The sequence below is a fragment of the Pelodiscus sinensis genome, chromosome 19 (assembly GCF_052426305.1).
Source record: "Pelodiscus sinensis isolate ZL-2025 chromosome 19, ASM5242630v1, whole genome shotgun sequence".
In the NCBI taxonomy this organism is placed as follows: Eukaryota; Metazoa; Chordata; order Testudines; family Trionychidae; genus Pelodiscus; species Pelodiscus sinensis.
This window is the reverse complement of record NC_143070.1, coordinates 31,268,058-31,289,314: the sequence shown is the minus strand read 5'-3', so window position 1 is coordinate 31,289,314 and position 21,257 is coordinate 31,268,058. Positions and strand designations below refer to the sequence as shown.

The following is a 21,257-nucleotide window of genomic DNA, read 5'->3' as shown; positions in this document are numbered from 1 at the left end:
ATCACCTCATAGAGCTGGAAGGAGCCGTGAGAGGTCAGCTGGTTCTGTCTTTGTGCTCATAGAAGCTCCAAGAACCATCCTTGACAGATTTGCCCCAGATCCTTAAATGGTTACCTCAAGGATTGAATTCACAACCCTGGGTTTAGCAAACTAACATTCAAACAACTGAGCTACCCTGCCCTCTTGTACCAAAGCACACAGCAGTGTGGATGTGCTCTTGCACAAGAACTCTTGCCCAAAACAGTTCTTGGGCAAGCAGCCTGCAGTGTAGATGGAGCCTAAAGTTTTTCATATTTTTTCTTTTAAAAATATTTCAAACAATTGTTCAATGTGCCCCATGCCTGGAATTGTGCTGCAGCTGCCTCCCTTGCTACGGTCGCTGGCTCCATGTGCACTGGCCTTCTGTCTGGGTGCTGACAGGGGAGTGAGAGGTGGTGGGTACCAATGGATAACAGGTAACTGAGACACACAAAAAATGACAAAAAGACAGAAATTCCCTCTTCCAAATGCACATTCCTCAATTTTAGGTGCCAGGTTCAAGCCCTTGGAAGGAGCCAGAAACACAGGAAGAGCTGATCACGCCCCTCTGAAAATCAGCTCTCAGAAGGCACCTCCAGCTGTCCCCAGAGTGTGGGTCATCCCACACTAGCCATGGATGAAACTCAACACCTTGACATCTTGTCTCCCTCCCATAGCCAGGGGCTTGTTCCCACAGCCGCAGCCTCGGCAGGGAGCAGCACTGGTGCTCACTGCTCGTGGGGAAGGGAGCAGGTCCCACAGGATCTGGGGCTGGCGGGGAATGGGCAGTTGTCACTGAAGGGGAAGGATAAGACGCAGCCACGTTGCTGAGGGCAAGGAGAGTGGCTGGGGCTGGGCTGGCGGCACCGTGGGACGTCCCTGGGGGAGCTCTGCAATGTGACCCTGGCTCCCAAGGCAGCAAGTGCAGAATCCCCCTTGCCGAGTGTGAGAAGCTCCGACCGGCCTGGTCTGAATCCAGCTGAAGGGCTCAAGTGCCCCACTGCTGGAGTGTCAGAGCCCCTGTCAACCGGCCCAGTGTTTGTTCCCTCCCCCACCAGGCAGAGCAGGGCCCATGCTCCCAGCAGGGAGTTACAGGCACGTCTCTCACAGCCAGAGCACTGGGACAATGATGGAGCAGGACTCACTGGCCAGTGTGTGGTACCCAGGGACTTACAGTGGAGTGAGAGCCCTGCCTGGCCAGTGCCAGTAGCCTCTGGACGCGCTCCAGGCTTCTGGTTTCCTTCTCCCAATCAGCCTTTTCCTGAACCAGCAGTTCCATGGGTGGCCAGGGGAGGCCTCTTCTGTGTCCCAGAATGGGATAGGAAGATAAGGAAAATATGATCAAAGTCCACAGCAAGACACCACTGGGAGTTGAACCCAGGATCTCTTGTTTACTAGACAGGTGTTTTAGCCAGGTAAGCCATGGTGCCCTCTGCAGGCCAGCACCTAAAACTGTTCTATTCTATGGTCCCAGACAACACCTTTGACTCCCAAAGTGCAGCCATTCCCCATTTCCCTCCCGCCCTGGTGGTGTCTGGCTCCCTGGGCACAGAAGGCTACAGCTCGGTGGGCAGAGGCTCTGACATGCACATCTCCCCCAGCTGCTGGGACTGTGGAGTTGGCCTTGAGATTTAGCATTGCTGGGGGGAGGGAGAAGTGCAGCAAACACTGAGGGGCTGTGTCTCCAGCTGCTTTTCCGGAATAACTTGCCAGCTGTCTACACTGGCCGGTTGCTTTTCTGGAAAAGCAATGACCATCTACTGTAAAATTGTCAGTGTTTTTCCGGAAAAACTATGCTGCTCCCGTTCGGGCAAAAGTCCTTTTCCAGAAAAACTGTTCTGGAAAAGGGCCAGTGTAGACACCACAGTAGTCTTTTCTTCAAAAAAACCCCGATCGCGAAAATGACAATCAGGGCTTTTTTCCGGAAAAGCGTCCGTGGCCAATGTAGACACGCTTTTCCGGAAAAGCATCCTGCCAATGTAAACGTGCTTTTTCCAGAAATCCTTATAATGGAAAACTGTTCCATTTTAAGCATTTCCGGAAAAGGGTGCCAGCGTAGACGTAGCCTGATCGTCTGGATTGTGAACCCCTGGGTCTCAGGCTTTGGGTTGGAGACCCCAGATGGGGGCCCGGCCTCCTTTGGGTTGGTCCCTTCCTGAGGGCACAGAATTAAGAGAGAGTTCCTTTGCCCTGTAGCAATCTGAGTTGGCCAAAGAGCAAATAACACATTTTTTGTTCACATACAAGTACAGGAGACGCTTCTCCCACAGTAGTGATGGCCAAGTGGTTAAGGAATTGGACTAAAAATCCAAAAGGGTTTCCCTGTTCAGGCTCAAATCGTGCTCACAGTGAGGCCTGTGTTTTGGTCACACCCCTAACAAGGGCAACAAGCTTGGCTGCCAGCTGTTTGCACATCTGGATCCAGAAATATCCTGAGCCTTGTTTCTGCCAGCCAGTTTCTTTTCAGCTCACTACAAACTGCCTCCCAGCTGTGGGTGAGGCTGAGTGTGTGTGAAACCAGCTGCGCTTTGGATGATTTTGTTAATTGTTTAAAAAGCCTCAGGCACCTCTTCTGCCTAGGGAGGTGTCTGTAATAGATGCCTAGTGTGACATCACCCTGGGGTTTTACCCCTTTAATCCAGAGACTCCTGACAATACAGACTTGTGACCCTCTCCACCTCAGGCCAAGTGTTGGCATGTTTCAGACTAAGGAAACTTCTCCTCCCTTTTTCTTGCCAATCCTTCCCGAGCAAGCTATACCCTTCTGTGCCAATATTCCAGTCGTGTATTATCCCACCGAGTCCCTGTGATACCAACTTCTTCCTGCTTATTACCCATAGTCCTGTGTGTCTGTACCAGCATCTAAGACACAGATTAGATTTTGCTTCCCAGTGGTCCCACGTCCCTCCTTTATCTCTGCTGTTACATTTCTGCCCCATCTCCCAGGTGTCCATGTTGTTCACTTACCTGTGGGCTTTGGTCACCTGCCCCCGTCAAACCTAGTTTAAAGCCTCCTCACTAGGGGTACGTCTAGACTACCGGGTTTTGTCGACGGAAGTTTTGTCGACAGATACTGTCGACAAAACTTTTGTCGACATAGAGCATCCAGACACATTGAGTTCTGCCGACAAAGCAAGCTGCTTTGTCGACAGAACCCCGTAGTCTGGACGCAACCCTACAGGCAATAACACCTTCTGTCGACAGAACTCTGTCGACAGAAGGTGTTATGCCTCGTAAAATGAGGTATACCAGCGTCGACAAAACTGCTGAGTTCTGTCGACGTTATGTCGACAGAACTCAGCGGTAGTGTAGACGCTGGTATAGTTTTGTCGACAAAAGTCCACTTTTGTCGACAAAACTCGGTAGTCTAGACACACCCTAGGTTAGCCAGTCTGCACCCAAATACTCTTCCCTTCCTTGACAGGTGAACCCCGTCCCTGCTGAGCAGCCCTTCCTGCAACAGCATCCCATGGGCAAGGAAGCCAAAGCCCCCTGCCCACTGAGCTGTAGCTTTCTGTGCCCAGGGGGCCAGACACTGCCAGGGCGGGAAGGCTGGAGGGAAATGGCTGTATGTTGGGAGTCAAAGGTGTTGTCTGGAACCTTAAAGTAGAACAATTTTACCCCAGTGTGTGAAGGAGATGCCAGGCTTAGCTGGCTAAAGCACTTGCCTTATAAACAAGAGATCCTGAGTCCAACTCTCAGTGGTGCCTTATTGTAGCTTCTTCCACTTCTTGTGAGCTCCCTGCAAATTACCTCACAACTGTCAGTGAGGGGGAGTGTGGATAAACCCAGCTGTGCTGTAGAGCGGCTGTTAGGTGTGGAAATTGATGGGCTCATTTGGCCTCCCTGAGCAATTCACACATGTAAGAAAACTGCAGTTGAAGATGTTTGCGTGGGAGCCAGGATGGCCAAGTGGTCTAAGGTGCCAGATGCAAGGTTCTGTTTTTTCCCTCAGTGGTGTGTTCTGGTCTCTGAATGGAGATGTGGGTTCAAATCCCACTCCTGACATGTCTTCTTCTTGATAGCTAGAGAAGTGACCTCATTTCCCTGTCTCCCCAGACATTGCAGGAGCACTTGCTCAGCATTTCTCTGAGACTGCATCTACACAGCAGCGTTCCTTGGGAATAACGGCCATTACACTGCAATAACAATGGGAGCGTCTACACAGCAATTCTATTATTCCGACTTCTGTAACGCTCCATCCAGACCAGTGGTCTGAGGAGCCAGGAGGTTTCCAGGCTGCAGACAGACAAGCCCACAGGCACAAACGAAGTGAAATCCCAGCCACTTTCTGCTCAGCCCAGCGGGGTCTCTGTGTGGCCCCCAGACCTTTTGTTTGCCAATGCCTAGGTGCAGAGGCCCAGATTCAGCAGCACTCACAGGCCCCACAGGAGGGGGCTGTTTTGATGCTTCACTCCACGGCCCAGAAATGAGCCCCCAAACTCCCCCTGTGTTCTGAGAGCCCCGTTTGCTGTGTGAATTCTGTGGGGCAGGTTATGTCAGGCCTGGGCACAAGGAGGGTTCAGAACCAACCCACAAGTAAGTCCCCGCTCAAGGGGATTGGGCAATGTCCTTTGCCAGCAATGTAAGTCCAGCCATGTAAGTGTCCCATTCACATGCCCAAACTTTCTCCATACCCCACTCACAGTGGCTGCCCTTGCTCAGGGCAGATAAGAGCTCACAGGTGGTTTTCAGAGCTCACCTCCCACTCTTGGGGGGGTGGGGATAGGAGGCATCTCACCCACTATGTTGGCCACTTGCTACTGCTCCTACCAGCCGCCCGCCAGCCACTCCCTCCAGCCACCCCATCCATGCCGCTGTGGGTGCCAGTGTCTCACCACACTGTGAAATCAGACCAGAGACAGACACTGTCAGTAAAAGCTTCTCTTGGAAACGCCCCTCCAGATGCTGGGCCTCCCTCCCCAGCCCACCAGAGCTGTGTGCTGCTGTCATACACCTGCTCCATGGACATCTTCCCTTTGCAGAAAGTGCTCCGAGCCAGACTGTGACTAGCCAGCCCGTCTCTGGGCACCCAGGGGCTACGTCTACACTGCAGGCTTCTTACACAAAACTTGAGGAGCATCTATAATGCACGCGCATTCTTGCGCAAGTAAATTTATGGCAAAATGTAGGAAAGGAGGGCTTCTTGCACAAGAGTTATTCCTCTCCCCATGAGGAATAAACCCTCTTGTCCAAGAGCTCTTGCACAAGAAGGCAGTATGGATGGGCAACAGGGGTTTCTTGCACAAGAGAACGTTCACACTGCCATGGACGTTCTTGCGCAAAAGCACATGGCAGTGTGGACGCGCTGTTGCACCTTACAGTTCTTGCGCAAGAAGACTGCAGGGCAGATGTAGCCAGGGGGTGTTTGGGTTTGTTACCAGCACTGAGCTTTGTACAACAGCCCAGGGAACATTGTGAAAAGCCAAAATTTTTCCGCCCTGGGTATCCCTGGCCAGCCAGAAAGAAAGGGAATTTCGTTTTCTGTGTTATCACTCATGTGCCCCAGTGGCCTAATGGACAAGGCATTGGCTTCCGAAGCCAGGGATTGTGGGTTCAAGTCCCATCTGGGGTGACGCTTGTGATGATTCATAGTGGAGTCTCTTTCTCTTTACCATGTTAGCTGCGAGGGTCCCCTGGAATTGCCATTTTCCCCCAGACAGGACCCTTCCGGAGCAGACACTGACACTGGTGTTAGGCGCAGACAGGAGGAGAGTGTTTCCTAAAAGCTGAGGTGTGCACAGTGAGGTCAGATGCAGGCGCTGGCTTCTCTGTATGCACCTTGGCACCTGTTACCCATCGGTACCTGCCACGTCTCAACCCCCTGCCAGCACCCAGACAGAAGGCCAGTGCACATGGAGCCAGCGACCGTAGCGAGGGAGGTGGCTGCAGCACAATTCCAGGCTTGGGGCACATTGAACAACTCTTTGAAATATTTTTAAAACAAAAAATATGAAAAACTTTAGGCTCCATCTACACTGCAGGCTTCTTGCCCAAGAACTGTTTTGTGCAAGAGTTCTTGTGCAAGAGCACATCCACACATCCATGTGCTTTGGCACAACAGGGAGGGAGAGCTGAGTGGTTTGAGTATTAACTTGCTAAACCCAGGACTCTGAATTCAATCCTTGAAGGGGCCATTTAGAGAGCTGGGGCAAATCTGTCAGGGAGGGTTCTTGTGCTTGCTATGAGGGTAGGGGGCTGGACTATCTGACCTCTCAAAGTCCCTTCCAGCTCTATGAGGTGGTTTATCTCCTCCTAAGGAGCATCTACAGCAGCATAGATGCTCTCTTGTGCAAGAAAGGTCTAATGGCTATTTTAGCCATGGGGGTTTCTGGCACAAGAAATCCCTCTTGCCTGTGCACACTGCCTTCTTGTGCAAGAGGGCTTATTCGTTATGGGGAGAGGACTAACTCTTGCACAAGAAGCCCTCTTTTCCAATGGTTTACTGTACATTTTCTTGCACAAGAATGCACATGCAGGATAGACACTGTGCTAGTTTTTGCACAAGAACTGCCATTCTTGTGCAAGAAGCCTGCAGCATAGCCAGGCAGTGTGAAAAACCTCACAACAATAAGCCCCAACCCAGGAGGTCCTACTAAGATTTGAACTCAGATTGCAAGATTCAAAGTCCTGCCCCTTACACCATGGGACCAAGACAGGTGACTGTGTGTAGCCATATGGAATACTGAGCTTTCAGACTGGCCTCTGGACTCCGGGCTTCCCTCCTGCTGCTTCATCCCTCTGGCTACAACTACATGGCACATTTATTTTGGAATAAGCTGGTCTGGAATAGTGATTCCAAAATAGCTTATTTCGAACTAGCACGTCTACACTGCAGGGAAACCTCAGAATAGTCTGAGGCAGGCTCCCCAGTGTAGACGAGCTGTCTCGATTTAGAGCCCCAGGAAGAATAACTTAGAATGGCCCCGGGGAGGGGCTAGTTCAAATTAGCAGCAGTGGCGCAGCTACAGACACATTATTTTGAAATAGCTAATTTGGATTACGTGTTATTCTTCGTAGAATGAGGTTTGCAGAAGTCGGAATAAACCGTCTGTTACTTCAGAATTATTTCAAAATAACGGAATTGCTGTGTAGACTCTTGCATTGTTATTGTGGAATAACGGCCATTGTTCCGAAAGAACTTTTGTGTTTGTGGATATAACCTGCGCAGCCCAAGAAATGTGATTGGCAGCTCCTCCCCACAATCTTTCTGTCAATTGCAGCGGAGGGCTCTGAAGACACGGACCCAAGGCAATCACCTTGGTTACCTTCTGCTAAGGCCAGGCCGGAGGGAAAATAATCACTCCTACGAGCCGGAGTTGAACCAGCGACCAAGGATCACTTGTGAAACACACACTACAGTCCTCTGCTCTGCCAGCTGAGCTATCGAAGGGAGCCTGACTGAAACTGGCTTGTCTAGGTTGTCATTTCTACAAGTCTCGGGGCACGGGCTCCCCCAAGTATATGGCATTGCTGATGAGGGGCAGAGAAGCACAGGGGCTGTCACAGGTACTTCACATGCAGAGGGACCCCTTGAGTGAAACCTGAGATAGATCCATCCATGTCACAGCAAAAGGAAGAAAGCTGGGTTCTTCTCATGTGTCTTCTTTGTTCCAGAGTCTCTAGGGCTGCGGTCGGGGCAGGTCCACAAAAAAACAAACCACTTCTCACGTGTCTTCTCACGTGTCTTCAGCAGGGGAGGCGGGAGCAGAAAGTGGGAGGGCGGGCAGGGGAAGGGTGTGTGTGGGTGGTGGTGGGGGAGGCACAGAGGGGAAATACAGAAGGCCCTTGTGGGGGCACCCAGGGGAGAGTCTCACAGGTGTCCTTGTCTGGAACTCTCCCTCAGGGCCTCTCATATGCACAAGCCCCCGGAAGGGCCTGCTGAATGGCAGCCGTGTGCTGCTGCTGAAGGGCCTTTTGCGGAAAAGGGATGCAGATTAGACACAGCGCAATTGCAAATGAAGCGGGGATTTAAATCTCCCCCGCTTCATTTGCATGAACATGGCTGCTGCTTTTTTTCCGGCTCGGGGCTTTGCCAGGAAAAAGCGCCAGTCTAGACGGGATCTTTTGGAAAATAAAACCTTGTCCAAAAGATCCCTTATTCCTAGCAATGTGGCCCCCTGAGCAGCCTCTGATGTTCCCTGCTTGAGCCCCAGAACCAGCCCTGAGTGAGGGGGGCAGAGGGGGAGCAGCTCACACATGCCAAGGGGCTGGCTAGGGGCAGGACATGAGCCTGCAAGGCAGCAGTGACATCACAAGGAACTTTTTCAGCACCTCAGCTCATTGGCTGGGAGGCAGTGACCTCACAGCGGGACCATGGCAACAGCCAGGTGGGACAGGCTGCAGGGCTGGGGCATCTCAGAGACCCCCATGGCCTGGCTGCCTGGAATCTCCTTTGTGAGGTTTCCCCAAGGGCAGCATTTGGGAGTGTCTCTGTGGAGATTTCCCCTGGCTGTAGTGGGAGGGGGGTGGGGCAGGCAGGGCTGCCACTAAACCTCTGGGAGAGGCAAGAAAGAAGACTACTAACACCCGATGAGGATGGGATTTGAACCCATGCATGCAGAGCACAATAGATTAGCAGTCCAGCGCCTTAACCACTCGGCCACCTCATCTGAGCTGCTGGCATTTGTTTCAAATCACCTGAAGTCAGCATTTCTGAGAACCTTTCTGCCACTTGCTGACTGGCCAAGGACACCAAGGGTGGGAAGGTTTTGGCTTTTCACAATGTTCCCTGGGCCGTTGTACAAAGCTCAGTGCTCGTAACAAACCCAAACACCCCCTGGCTACACCTACCCTGCAGACTTCTTGCTCAAGAACTGTTTTATGCAAAATGTCTTGCCCAACAGTGTGTCCACACTGCCATGTGCTGTTGCACAAGAGAAGTGCTTTTCTGCAAGCGCGCCTATGGCAGTGTGGATGCTCTCCTGCACAGGAAAGCTCTGATGGGTATTTTAGATACATGGCTTTCTTGAGCAAGAAACCCCTGTTGCCCATCCACACTGCCACCTTGTTGACGAGTTCTTGCACAAGAGGGCTTATTCCTTGTGGGGAGAGCAATAACTTCTGTGCAAGAAGCCCTGTTGTCTGATGCTGCACTATAAATTTACTTGCGCAAGAAAGTCCCTGCAGTGTAGACGCTCTGCAAGTTTTTACCCAAGAGCAATTGCTCTTGTGCAAAAAGCCTGCAGTGTAGATGTAGCCCTGCTGTGTAGACACAGCCTGAGAGAGACAAGTAAAGGAAGTGGCCAGAGCCTCCCCCCGGCAGGCTGATCCTCAACAGGATGGGCACGTCTACACAGCACCCTCACCTCGAAGAGAGCTGTGCAGTGTGAGCGGCTGCCCGGGACCCCAGGGGCAGGTCTGTGGGGAGTTTCCAAGGCAACAACAGCTACAAAGTTTCATAATCTACACTCATGTGACTGTGATTTATTTCTCCACTAACAAGTGTCTCTGAAGGGATGAGAAATGCAGGGCCCAGGTGCAGGGAGCCGGGTCACATTCTCCTGCCTGAGTCTCAGTCCTGGCTGAAGCCTGGCTACAGAGAGAAGAGGCCAATGCAAACAGCCCCATGGCAGCAAGGGAGTCAGTAGGTAGGTGGGTGGGTGGAGCAGGGAGCTGGGGGCAGAGTTCAGCTCTAACTCACTAGGGGTGAGTCCCATAGTTCAAAATAATCAATGCGCCTATTTTGAAATAGCTTATTTTGTAATTTAGGGCTGTCTACACAGCACTTATTTCCAAATAAATCGCTATTCCAAAACATCCCTCCCTCCTCCTGCCATGAAGGGACATCAGAACAGCGAGCCCGTTATAGCTTGAAATAAGGGGCTTGCTCTTAAAACGCGTCAGTGTGATATGAGCACCACGTCCTAAACCTCCGAGCTAGCCGGCCCACGGGTGTCAGTCTCACAAGTGGCCCTTTCAGAAAGGAGCTTTGGGCAGCCGCAGGGATGTTGTGGGCTCTGGAACAAGGTGGGTGAGGCAGCAGGCCCTGTTGCAGGCAGGGGAATTAGTTCAAGTGGTAGAGTGCTTGCTTAGCATACAAGAGGTAGTGGGATCAAGCTCTCCATGCTCAGTTCTTATCCTTTAATTTCAGTGGCTGCCTCCCTCTTCCTACCTCCTCTCCCAAAAGAGACAGACCCCCAGCAATTGCCATGCTGAAAAGCAGAGAGTGGAAATATCAAACTCAGTAGTCGATCAGGCTCTGTCATGCAATGGAAAGCACGTTGGACTTCTAAGCTGTAATGGTTAATGTGAGCACAGCTAGACATTCATGCAGCTTTTACAGACCAGGCAATCCTTAGGCTGACACTGGGGTGGGCTGGCATCCAGAAAATTCCCAGCAGACCCCAGTGAGGGTGGAGGGAAGGGCTGGTCCTAGGGGTTGTTCTGAAAGGCTGCAGGTGCTTTTAGACTGTTTTGTCCCTCCCTGTCTCCTACCAGTGCTGAGCAACACTCAGGCTGTGTCTACACTGCACTGTCCTTCTGGAAAAACCTACGCAAATTTCGAAACCCAAAGGCTGTGTCTACATTGGCACTCTTTTCCAGAAAAGGGATGCTAATGAGACACTTTGGAATTGCAAATGCCGCAGGGATTTAAATTTTCCCCATGGCATTTGCATGAACATGGCCTCCGCTTTTTTCCGGCTTGGGGCTTTGCCGGAAAAAAGCGCCAGTCTAGACAGGGATCTTTCAGAAAATAAACCTTTTCCGGAAGATCCCTTATTCCTTATTCCTCTTAAAATCAGGACCTTATTGCTGCTCCCCTGGGTGCCCAGGTATGTGCAGGTGCTGCTGCTGACCAGCCTGTACCTGGGATGAGCCCAACTCCCACGTGACAAAGCTGATAATGCCCCTTGGTGCCAGCCTGGGGAAGCCATGACTTGGAGCCAGCTACTGATACCCATGGAAAGCTGATTTCAGAGGGATGAGATCAGCCCTTCCTGTGTATCTGGCTTCTTCAAAGGGGCTTAATAAGGAGCTAAAAGCCGAGGAAGGGACATTTAGAAGGGTGAATTTCTGTCCCTGGCACTGTTTTCTGTGTACCCCAGTGGCCTAATGGACAAGGTACTGGCCTTCTAAGCCAGGGATTGTGGGTTCAAATCCCACCTGGGGTGACAGTTTCCTCTCATTGACAAATAATTGGCCTTCTTTGGCTCTCTGAGACAGTTATCAAGGATGATCCATGGTGGCTGTCTCTCTCTATAAAAACTGTTCAGACCCCTCCCTAGCAAATGCAGGTGTGTTTGCTAAAAGCCTGTGTATTCAAAGTCAGAATGAAGAGGCATGTTTTGCTCTAGAAGGCCCAGGAGTGACAGCCAGATGGGAGGTGGCTGTAGCAGAACAGGGTCTGTCTGGAGACAAAACAGAGCCTGAGGATGAGAAGGCCCATGAGAGGCAGAGACTCCAGAGCAGAGCAGTGGGGGGCTAGTTATTTGGTCTGGCAAAGGGACAGAAGATCCCCAGGCCCTGAGCATGGTGCAGGCGAGACCCATGGGGCAGTTTGCCTGGTGGGGTTTGGGGTGGGGTTTGGGGCATGGAGAAGCTGTGAAGCTCTGTGAGTGGATAAGGGCCCTGGCTGAGCTGTGACATCTGCCGTGTGTGTGACTCAAACTGTCTCTCGTCCCCTTTTGTGTGTCTGTTGCGCTTCCAGCATCTTTCCTCAGGCACGTTCATCCGGCAAAGACCCCACCAAGGATCTTGTATCTTCCGAGAAGAAACCGTCTGACACGGTGCTGCCAGGGAGGGGCCTCACTGCTAGTCACTGTTCCTGTTCCAGGAGTGGAGCGAGTTTTGTCCTGGGCACTAATATTGAGGGCTCCAGACAGGAGGGATGCCAGTGCACTGGCCCAGGCCGGGCCGGCAGTGATGGTTTTTATACATGCAGGGAAATGCCCCGGCTTCTCCCCGTCACAGAGCTGCTGCCTCTCCGGGAGGCGGATGAACTGCAGGTGCGGGACAGCTCCCTGCCAGCAGGGACAGCAGCCAAGGCACCAAATATCGCTGGGTCTGCAGCCAGTGTTGGGAACTGGGCAGGGAACAGGAGGCTTTTGAGTCACACACGTCTCAGGCAGGACGGACCCTCACTGAGCCCAGACTGTGACTGGTCCTAGCCAGGAATGTGCCCGGGGCTGGTTTGTGACACCCCAAGGCCGTGTCTACACTGGGCGTAAGAGCGACGCTGCTGCGGTCGATGTTCCGGGCTCTAGGGAAGACCGGCTGATTGGAACTGAGCTGTGCAGAGTCTTGTAAAGGGAACCGCAACTTCTCTGGGTATTTGTCAAGTTTTATATGAGGGTTTATCAGAAGGGACATTGTGGGCTCTGGAACAAGGTGGGTGGGGCAGGAAAACATGCTCACAGGCAGGGGAATTATCTCAAGTGGTAGAGTGCTTGCTTTGCATGCGAGAGGTAGTGGGATCGATACCCACATTCTCCAGTGATAGATGTTTGCTTCTTCTTCTTTTTCACAGGCAGAGCCAGCCAGGGGCTAAGTGCTTCCAAGGGTTCCTTCCTTCTTCCCAGAAGGCAACAGGCTGGTTTCCGCAGAGCATGGGGTGTCCTGTTTGCCTCACAGGGAGCAGTTCCCTGGCTAAAAGACAGGCAGGGAAAGTCCAGCCTGTAACACCCAGCGGAGGGGATTCGCCTGCCTGGAGAGGGCAGGAACAGACCAGCACTTGGGAGCTTGGCTGCCAGCTGCTTAGCACATCTGGATACAGAAGAATCCCAAGACTTGGTTCTGCCAGGCTCCAGTTTCCCCTCTTCTGTTTCTTTTCAGCTCCCTGCAAACTGCCTCCCAGCTGTGGGTGAGGCTGAGTGTGTGTGAAACCAGCTGCGCTTTGGATGATTTTGTTAATTGCTTAAAAAGCCTCAGGCACCTCTTCTGCCTGGGGAGGTGTCTGTAATAGATGCCTAGTGTGACATCACCCTGGGGTTTTACCCCTTTAACCTCACCCAGAGACTCCTGAGAAGTCTATCTGCTGTGTCCAACTCTGCCTCAGGCCAAGTGTTCGCATGTTTCATGTCGAAGGAAACTCCTCCTCCCTTTTTCCCTGCCAGTCCTTCCCGAGCAAGCTCTACCCTTCTGTGCCAAAATTCCAATAAAGTGTATTATCCGACCAAGTCCCTGTGATACCAACTTCTTCCTGCTCATTACCCATCATTTCCATGTGTCTATACGAGCATCTAAGACACAGATTAGATTTTGCTTCCCAGTGGTCCCTCGTCCCTCCTTTATCTCTGCGGTTACAGCCCCTGCTCTCTCCCATTTCTGGCCCATCCCCCAGGTGTCCATGTTGTTCACTTACCTGTGGGCTTTGGGTACCTGCCCCCATCAAACCTAGTTTAAAGCCTCCTCACTAGGTTAGCCAGTCTGCACCCAAATACTCTTCCCTTCCTTGACAGGTGAACCCCAACCCTGCTGAGCAGCCCTTCCTGCAACAGCATCCCATGGGCAAGGAGGCCAAAGCCCCCTGCCCACTGAGCTATAGCTTTCTGTGCCCAGGAGGCCAGAAACCACCTGGACTCCATGGCTCGAGGGAAATGGGGAACGGCTGCACTTTGGGAGTCAAAAGTGTTGTCTGGAAACATAAAGAGCCATTTTAAAGAAACTTTGGAGGAGGGCACCATGGCTTAGCTGGCTAAAACACCTGCCTCATAAACAGGAGATCCTGGATTCAAGTCTCAGTGGTGCCTTGTTGTAACCTTTGCTCACATTTTCCTATGTGCTTCTGGGACACAGAAGAGGCCTCCCCTGGCCACCCATGGAACTTGTGGTTCAGGAAAGGCTGACTGGGTAGGGATGTTGGGAAGAAGGAAACAACAAGCCTGGAGCCAGTGCAGGGGCTGCTGTGACTGGCAATAACAGGGCTCTCACTGCAATTACTGGGACAGGAGAGTCAGCACCACACACACTTGTGAATGTGTGAAGGAGTCAGGGCCTAGAGAGCCTGAGGGTGCAACCTCTGCAGCTCCTGCAGCCATGGAGAGTCAGGGTATGTGGGCATCAGGAGCTTCTCACTTGAGGGGGAGAAACCTCTTGGGACTTGTGGTTTCCTTCTTCCCAACACACCTCTGCAATCAGCCTTTTCCTGAGCCAGCAGTTCCATGGGTGGCCAGAGGAGACCTCTTCTGTGTCCCAGAAGGGCTTAAGTAAATGTGAGCAAAAGCTGCAACAAGGCACCAATGGTAACTGAACCCAGGAGCTGCTGTTTATTAGGTAAGTGCTTTAACCAGCTAAGCCACGGTGCCCTACTCAGACCCACCTCTAAACTGTTCTATGTACGGTCCCAGACAACACCACTGTCTCGCAAAGTTCGTCAATTCCCCATTTCCCTCCTGCCTTCCCACCCTGGTGGTGTCTGGCTCCCTGGGCACAGAAGGCTACAGCTCAGTGGGCAGAGGCTCTAACATGCACATCTCCCCCAGCCGCTGGGACTGTGGAGTTGCCTTTGAGGTTCTGCAGGGTTGGGGGAGGGCAAAATGCAGCAAACTTTGATTCTCTGGCTTGTAAACCCCTTGGTCTCAGGGTTTAGGTTGGAGTCCCCAGGTGGGGGCCCGGCCTCCTTCAGTTTGGTCCCTTCCTGAGGGCACAAAATTGACAACAGAGAATTCATTTGCTCTGCAGCAATCTCTGTTGGCCAAAGGGTTAGCAACCGAATATTTGCCCAAGTTTAAGTGCAGCAAAAAATACTGTTAAGTGTGTTTCTGTGGTGTAGTGGTTATCACATTTGCCTAACATGCAAAAGGTCCCTGGTTCAAAGCCAGGCAGAAACACAGCATCTTCTATTATGGCACTTCCCCTGGATGCCCACAAGGCAGTTCTAAGGCCTGCCTCCTGGTGCAGGGATGGGTGGCCTGTGTGCTGGCTTTCAGGAGCATGTGGGAGATGGCTGAGATAGGAGGATGCAGGGCTGGGGCTGAGACTTCTCAGCAGTGCTTTACCTGGGACCAGGTCCTTGTAGCCACACAGTCCAGGACCCACCCTGGAAGTGCCACTGCTGTGCACCTTCAGGGCAGTGTGGCTGTGGCCTTTGGTGCAAGTGGACACAAAGCCACATAATGTCCTGCCTCATGCCCAGACCCCAGCCACCCCATTCCCCTGGCTTTCTTCCCCCCCAGCTCACCCAGCACCCCCAGCTTCCTTTGACACCCTCCCTTCTTCCTGCTCCCCCACCCTGCTCCTTCATCCATGTTCCTTCTGCACCCTTTCTCCTGGCCACACACGGCTCCTTGGCACTTCTCAAGCCAGGCCCTGCAAGGAGCCACCAGGGCAGGAACCAGCCCTTGGAGCTCAGCTTGCACCGGATCTGGTAGTTTCCCACCACATCTCACCTGGGAAGAGGTGACTTGTTCTCCTTCCTTCTGACCTTACGTCTCCGTTCCCTTCAAAGGTCTCTGCTGCTCAGGACCCGCCTCCTCAGGGCGCTGCCCCTCTGCCCCTGGGCTGGGAGCGGGAGACTCCACAGTCTCTGCACTTGGGCTGAGAAGTCTCACGGGAACTCGTCTGTTGATGGGTTAGTCAGCCCGATGGCCAGCCGGATCCATTCCATAGCGCTGCCCGAGAGGGAGCTTTACAAGTGCCCAGTGTCCATTGGTATTTTCTGGAGCTCTGTGTAGGGGATTGGGCTTGGCCATCTTTTCCACGGGAAATGCCTCTTTGGAACAGCAGCTCCCAGGAGTTCATGGAACTTCTTCTTCTCAGCTTGGGAAAGGGACGACTCAGGGGGGATGGGAAAGATATTTGTGCTGTGAAAACAGCAGGGCCCCCAGGGAAACTGGTAAATAATCCCAGTGCCCAGGCCTGATGTTACCTGCCCCCACACAATTCACACGGCAAACCTGACTCCCCGAGCACAGGGGGAGTCTGGGGGCTCATTGCTGGGCCGTGGGGTGACGCAGGAAACCAGCCTCCTCCTGTGGGGCCTGTGAGTGTTGCTGAATCTGGGCCCCTGCACCTGGGCAACGGCAAACAAAAGGTCTGGGGGCCACACAGAGACCCCCTGGGCTGAGCAGGAAGTGGCTGGGACTTTGCTTTGTCTTTGCCTGTGGGCTTGGCTGTCTGCAGCCTGGAAACCTCCTGGCTCCTCAGACCACTGGTCTGGATGGAGCGTTACAGACATCGGAATAATGGAATTGCTGTGTAGACGCTCCCATTGTTATTGCAGTATAATGGCCGTTATGCCCAAGTAACACTGCTGTGTAGATGCAGCCTAGGAGAAATGCTTTCATGAGCATGTGGGAGGAGCAAGGGCTCCTACAATGTCAGGAGAAATGGGGAAATGAGGTCACCTCTCTAGACATAAAAGAGATGATATAAGAAAAGAGGATGTGTCAGGAGTGGCATTTGAACCCACGTCTCCATTTGGAGACCAGAACACCCAACTAAGGGAAAGACAAGTCCTTGAGTCTGGCGCCTTAGACCACTCGGCCATCCTGACACCTATGCAGACACCTCCCATGGCAGTTTTCTTACATGTGTGAGTTGCTCAGGGAGGCGGCGGGAGCACCTCTCTTTCCCCGCCTAACAGCCGCTCTACAGTCCCATTTCCATCTCTCTAATGATAGGACAAGGGGCCGGGTTTCAGGATTTTTTGCGCAAGAACCTCCCAGTGTAGACCTAGCCCTGCAGTCAGAGTTCGAAGGCTGTAGCAAGTAACCAGGAATGACATCCCTTGTTTCAGTATTTTTTCTCCTATAAAAGTATAAAGCTATATTTAGCTAAGCTGTTTGTGAGTAATTGGCAGGTACCACAGTAGCCCACATCCGCACAAGCGCAAACAACCTCACTAGTGGTGCACATTATGAAACTTACTCCACCCATGGATGGAAAGTCTCAGAGGGAGCATGACCCCCCACCCATCTTCTTCCCTGCATTGGCAGCCACAGTCCCTTTCAGCCACTGGAACACCCCGGGAAGAGAGGCAGGAATGGGGCCAAGTGCAAGTCAGAGTGAGGGGGCAGGCAAAACTCAACTTGCCTTGCAGGGCCACTGGCAGCAGCATCTCACTTGAATATTGGTGCGGACAGAACATGCCTGAGAGAAGCCTGGGCCTCAGACACCTTGAAGCAGTTGCCAAAGTAGCTCAGTTGGGAGAGCATTAGACTGAAGATCTAAAGGTTCCTGGTTCAATTCCATGCTTTGGTAAAAGCCTTAGTCAATAGGGCTTGGCGTCTCTGGCAGGCTACTATCTGCAGTCAGAGTTCAAAGGCTGTATCAAGTGGCTGGGAATGACATAATAAAAATGATGTTATTTCAGGGTTGGAGAGGGGATTTCATGTTGCCTCAGAGATGGTTGCCATAGTATAACAGGGCTCTTAGCTTCAGCTGCTCCCAGCCTTGCTTCTCTGTTTTGAATTCCATGCCCCCCAGAAAGGAACATTAACAGAACCTGCCTCGGACTAATTGTGAGGCTTCCCCATACTGAGGACATGCTATTTCTATTTTCTTAGAGTGGATGTTATTAGGTCAATTTAAGCAATTTCAAAATAATTTCCAAGTATAGACATGCCCTTATAGTCCCGGTCTTCACAACATCCTCTGGTAAGGAGTTCCACAGATAGGCTGTGTCCAGACTCAGGGGTTTTTTCGAAAAAAGTAGCCTTTTTTCGAAAAAAACTTCACCTGAGTCTAGACTGCAGCTGCGTTCTTTCGAAATTAAATCGAAAGAACGCGGCTTTTCTTTCGACGGTGGTAAACCTCATTTCACGAGGAAGAACGCCTTTTTTCGAAAGTGCTCTTTCGAAAAAAGGCATTCTTGAAAGCAAACAGGGCTTTTTAGAAAGAGAGTATCCAGACTCACTTGCTGCTTTTTTTCGAAAAAGAGGCTTGCTTTTTCGAAAGATCCGCGTGCAGTCTAGACGCTCTCTTTCGAAAGAGGCTTTTTCGAAAGTATCTTTCGAAAAAGCCTCTTTCGAAAGAGGCTTGCAGTCTAGACATAGCCATAGACTGTGCGTTGTGTGAAGAAATACTTCCTTTTGTTTGTTTTCAACCTGCTAATATCATGGCGCATCCTTAGTTCTTCTATTATGGGAACAAGAAAAATACCTTTGCTTATGTACAGTCTCAACAACTGCCATGATTTATAGACCTCTATTTTATTTCCACTTTGTCTCCATCTTTCTAAGATGAAAAGTCCCAATCTCTCCTCATGTGGCAGCTGATCCAACCCTTTCATCATTTTTGTTGTGCTTGTCTGAAATTTCTAATGCAAAGATATGGTTCTTTATTTTCAGAGGGAGAGGGGGATAAGGCAACCACGTTTCCAGTCAGTGCTCAAGTTGTGGGCACAGCATGGATTTACAGAGATGTAATATGATAGTCACTGTCTTATTGTCAAGGCCTTTTAAAATAATTTCTAACATCCCATTTGTGGCTGCACATGGAGTGGATGTTTTCAGAGATCTCTCCAGCTGTGACTTGTTGTAGGCAGATTTGTTTCCATTTAGTATGTGTGTAACTAATTGTTTATACTAATTATAAGGATTAATTGCCAGACTCAGAGCTCACAGCAATTTTCCATGAAAAGGTGTTTTCCCCTCCCCATCATGGTGCTGGAAAAAGAGCTAGTAACAGAATAGTTAGCCAAGTTTAAGCACTTTTGTCCCTGGCTTTCTGTGGTGTAGTGGGTATGATGTTTGCCTAACATGCAAAAAGTCCCTGGTTCACAGCCAGGTGGAAACAGAGTGTCTGCTTTCATTGCAGCTCCTCTTGGTGCCCAGGAAAGTTCAGGTCTTGCTGCCCATCCTGTGGCTAGGAGGCTAGGTATGGGGCCACCTCTTCCTGCTGCCTCCTTGTGAGACTGGCCCAAGGAGGAATAGGACAGAGAATGGAAGCCAAGCTGAGGGAGGCAAATCAGAGGCTCTGGGACTCAGTGGTTGAGGAGAACCCTCCCTCTTGTTCTTCCAAATCCTGTGGGGGTGGGGCTGGCTGTGGGGAGGCAGAGGCCTGGGTTTGTCCCAGGGATGCTTCTTGCAGTCCAGGAGAAGAAGGGGGCTCTGGGTGGAAGGAAAACAAGCAAAGCTGGTCCCAGTGGGCATGAGCTGAGGCTCCAGTTCAGCATAATTGAGTCACTGAGCTGAGGAAGTGGTGTTGGGTGTAGGTCCCATGGTGTAAGGAGCAGCACTTGGGCCTGGAAGTCCTGCAAGCTGAGTCCAAATCTCAGTGGGACCTGCTAGTGTTTGGCTGCAAAACCCTCCCACTTCCCACTTCCACTGCTTCGCCTTCCTTCCCCTTAGGTTCATGAGAGACAATTTCTTACCTAACTCTGGGACTAAGTCTAGACTGGCATGATTGGCATGATTTTCCGGAGATGCTTTTAATGGAAAAGTTTTTCGTTAAAAGCATTTGCGGAAAAGAGCTTCTAGATTGGCACGGATGCTTTTCCGCAAAAGCACTTTTTGCGGAAAAGCATCCATGGCCAATCTAGACGCGGTTTTCCGCAAAAAAGCCCCGATCACCATTTTCGCCATCGGGGCTTTTTTGCGCAAAACAAATCTCAACTGTCTACACTGGCCCTTTTGCGCAAAAGTTTTTCGCAAAAGGGACTTTTGCCTGAACAGGAGCAGCATAGTATTTCCTCAAGAAGCACTGATTTCTTACAGTAGGGAGTCAGAGCTTCTGCAGAAATTCAAGCAGCCAGTGTAGACAGCTGGCAAGTTTTTCCAGAAAAGTGGCTGATTTTCCGGAAAAACTGGCCAGTCTAGACACACCCATTAAGTCTCCCTCTGTGCCTTGTGCTGGGGAGCCTGACCCCTGCAGGGAGCCTTGGGGTAGCCACTGCTACAGCAGGAATTTGGGCATCAGGTCACCCCACTGGGGACAATGGAGGGAAGAGAAGATTTTTCCCTGCTATTGGGGGAAGCTGGCCAAGCCAAGGCCCTTTCAGCCACTGGGTCTGTGCAGGCTGGAGCCTCCTCCTACCAGCTCTCTGGCCTGAGTCCTGCAAACACCTGAGCCTTTTGCCTGCTTCTGCTTCCCTGTCCATAGCAGGAGGCAAAATGAGGGCAAGTCAACAAAACAAACACCCCAGTGGCCAGCATGGGGCTTGAACCCATGATTTTGACATTATTAGCACCACTCTCTAACCAACTGAGCTAGCCGGCAAACGAAAGTGCAGTTCACAAGTGGCCCTTTCAAGAAATGCGCCTCACACAGCTGCAGCGATGTCTCTGCAGCTGCCAAGGGCTCTTCTCTGCCAGGGCCACTAGTGACTCACTGTGATGTGGGCTGGCTAGTCCAGCTGGTTTGAGGTTCGGTCACGGTGGCTGCAGTCAACATGGTGCACTGAGACCCAGGGCAAAGAGGCAGCCGGATTCTCTTGCTGCCAGCATCTTGCCTCCCAGCTACTTCCCTGTCAGCAACAGCCACAGCCCTTTTCGGCCACTGGATCAGCGCTGGAAGGGAGGCGGGAATGGGGCCATTCCACTCACAGCGCACTACATCATATCCTGCACGTGCAGGCTGCCTGCACACAGCATCCCAGCCTGCACATGCTAGCAGCTGGCCGCTGAGCATAGGGAGTGGCTCCGGCAGCGGCGAGGGATTCATGTGTGGTGGCAGCTCACATTTTCCTAGGTCCTCCTGGGACACAGAAGAGGCCTCCCCTGGCCACCCATGGAACTGCTGGTTCGGGAAAAGCCAAATGAGCCATGGTGCCCTCCTCAGGGAGTTTGGTGAAACTGTTCTACTCTATGGTCCTAGACAACACCTTTGACTCCCAAAGTGCAGCCATTCCCCATTTCCCTCCAGCCCTGGCGGTGTCTGGCTCCCTGGGCACAGAAGGCTACAGATCAGCGGGCAGAGGCTCTGAAATGCACATCCCCCCCAGCCGCTGGGGCTGTAGAATTTACCTTTGAGGTTTGGCATAGTTTGGGGGAGGGAGAAGTGCAGCAAACATTGATCATCTGGCTTGTAAATCCCTTGGTCCTAGGGTTTGGGTTGGAGTCCCCAGGAGGGGACCCGGCCTTCTTCAATTTGCTGGAAGGAGGTGAAGCTACAGAAGCTGACGGGGACAATCAGCGGGCGGAGGGTTATTTTTTCTCCTCCCTGAGCTGATGTGGCTAGAACTGAGGAGAAGAAAATCCTCTTCCCTTCTCCTCAGAAGATGGAAATTGCAGTTGGTTCTCTCTCTGCTTCTACTAAAGCTGGACCCCAGAACTAGACTTTTTCTTTCTAAAACTCTGGTGAAAACTGAGAGCCAATTGCTTGTAGACTGAGAAAGTGAGTTAAAGAAAGGAACTGCC

The 21,257-nt window shown here is 51.7% G+C and overlaps 4 non-coding genes across 4 annotated transcripts; 3 read left to right on the top strand and 1 right to left on the bottom strand.

The window, feature by feature from the left end:
* The first annotated feature begins 5,520 nt into the window (after positions 1-5,520).
* TRNAR-CCG (transfer RNA arginine (anticodon CCG)) lies at positions 5,521-5,593 on the top strand. Its single transcript has one exon. It is a non-coding gene; the product is annotated as a tRNA-Arg (tRNA).
* Positions 5,594-11,059: 5,466 nt separating this feature from the next.
* Positions 11,060-11,132, top strand: TRNAR-UCU (transfer RNA arginine (anticodon UCU)). Its single transcript has one exon. It is a non-coding gene; the product is annotated as a tRNA-Arg (tRNA).
* Positions 11,133-14,716: 3,584 nt separating this feature from the next.
* On the top strand, positions 14,717-14,789 carry TRNAV-AAC (transfer RNA valine (anticodon AAC)). The gene has a single exon. It is a non-coding gene; the product is annotated as a tRNA-Val (tRNA).
* A 1,555-nt stretch (positions 14,790-16,344) lies between these two features.
* TRNAL-CAA (transfer RNA leucine (anticodon CAA)) lies at positions 16,345-16,453 on the bottom strand. Its single transcript has 2 exons — positions 16,416-16,453; positions 16,345-16,390 (listed from the first exon to the last, which is right to left on the bottom strand). It is a non-coding gene; the product is annotated as a tRNA-Leu (tRNA).
* Positions 16,454-21,257: the final 4,804 nt, after the last annotated feature.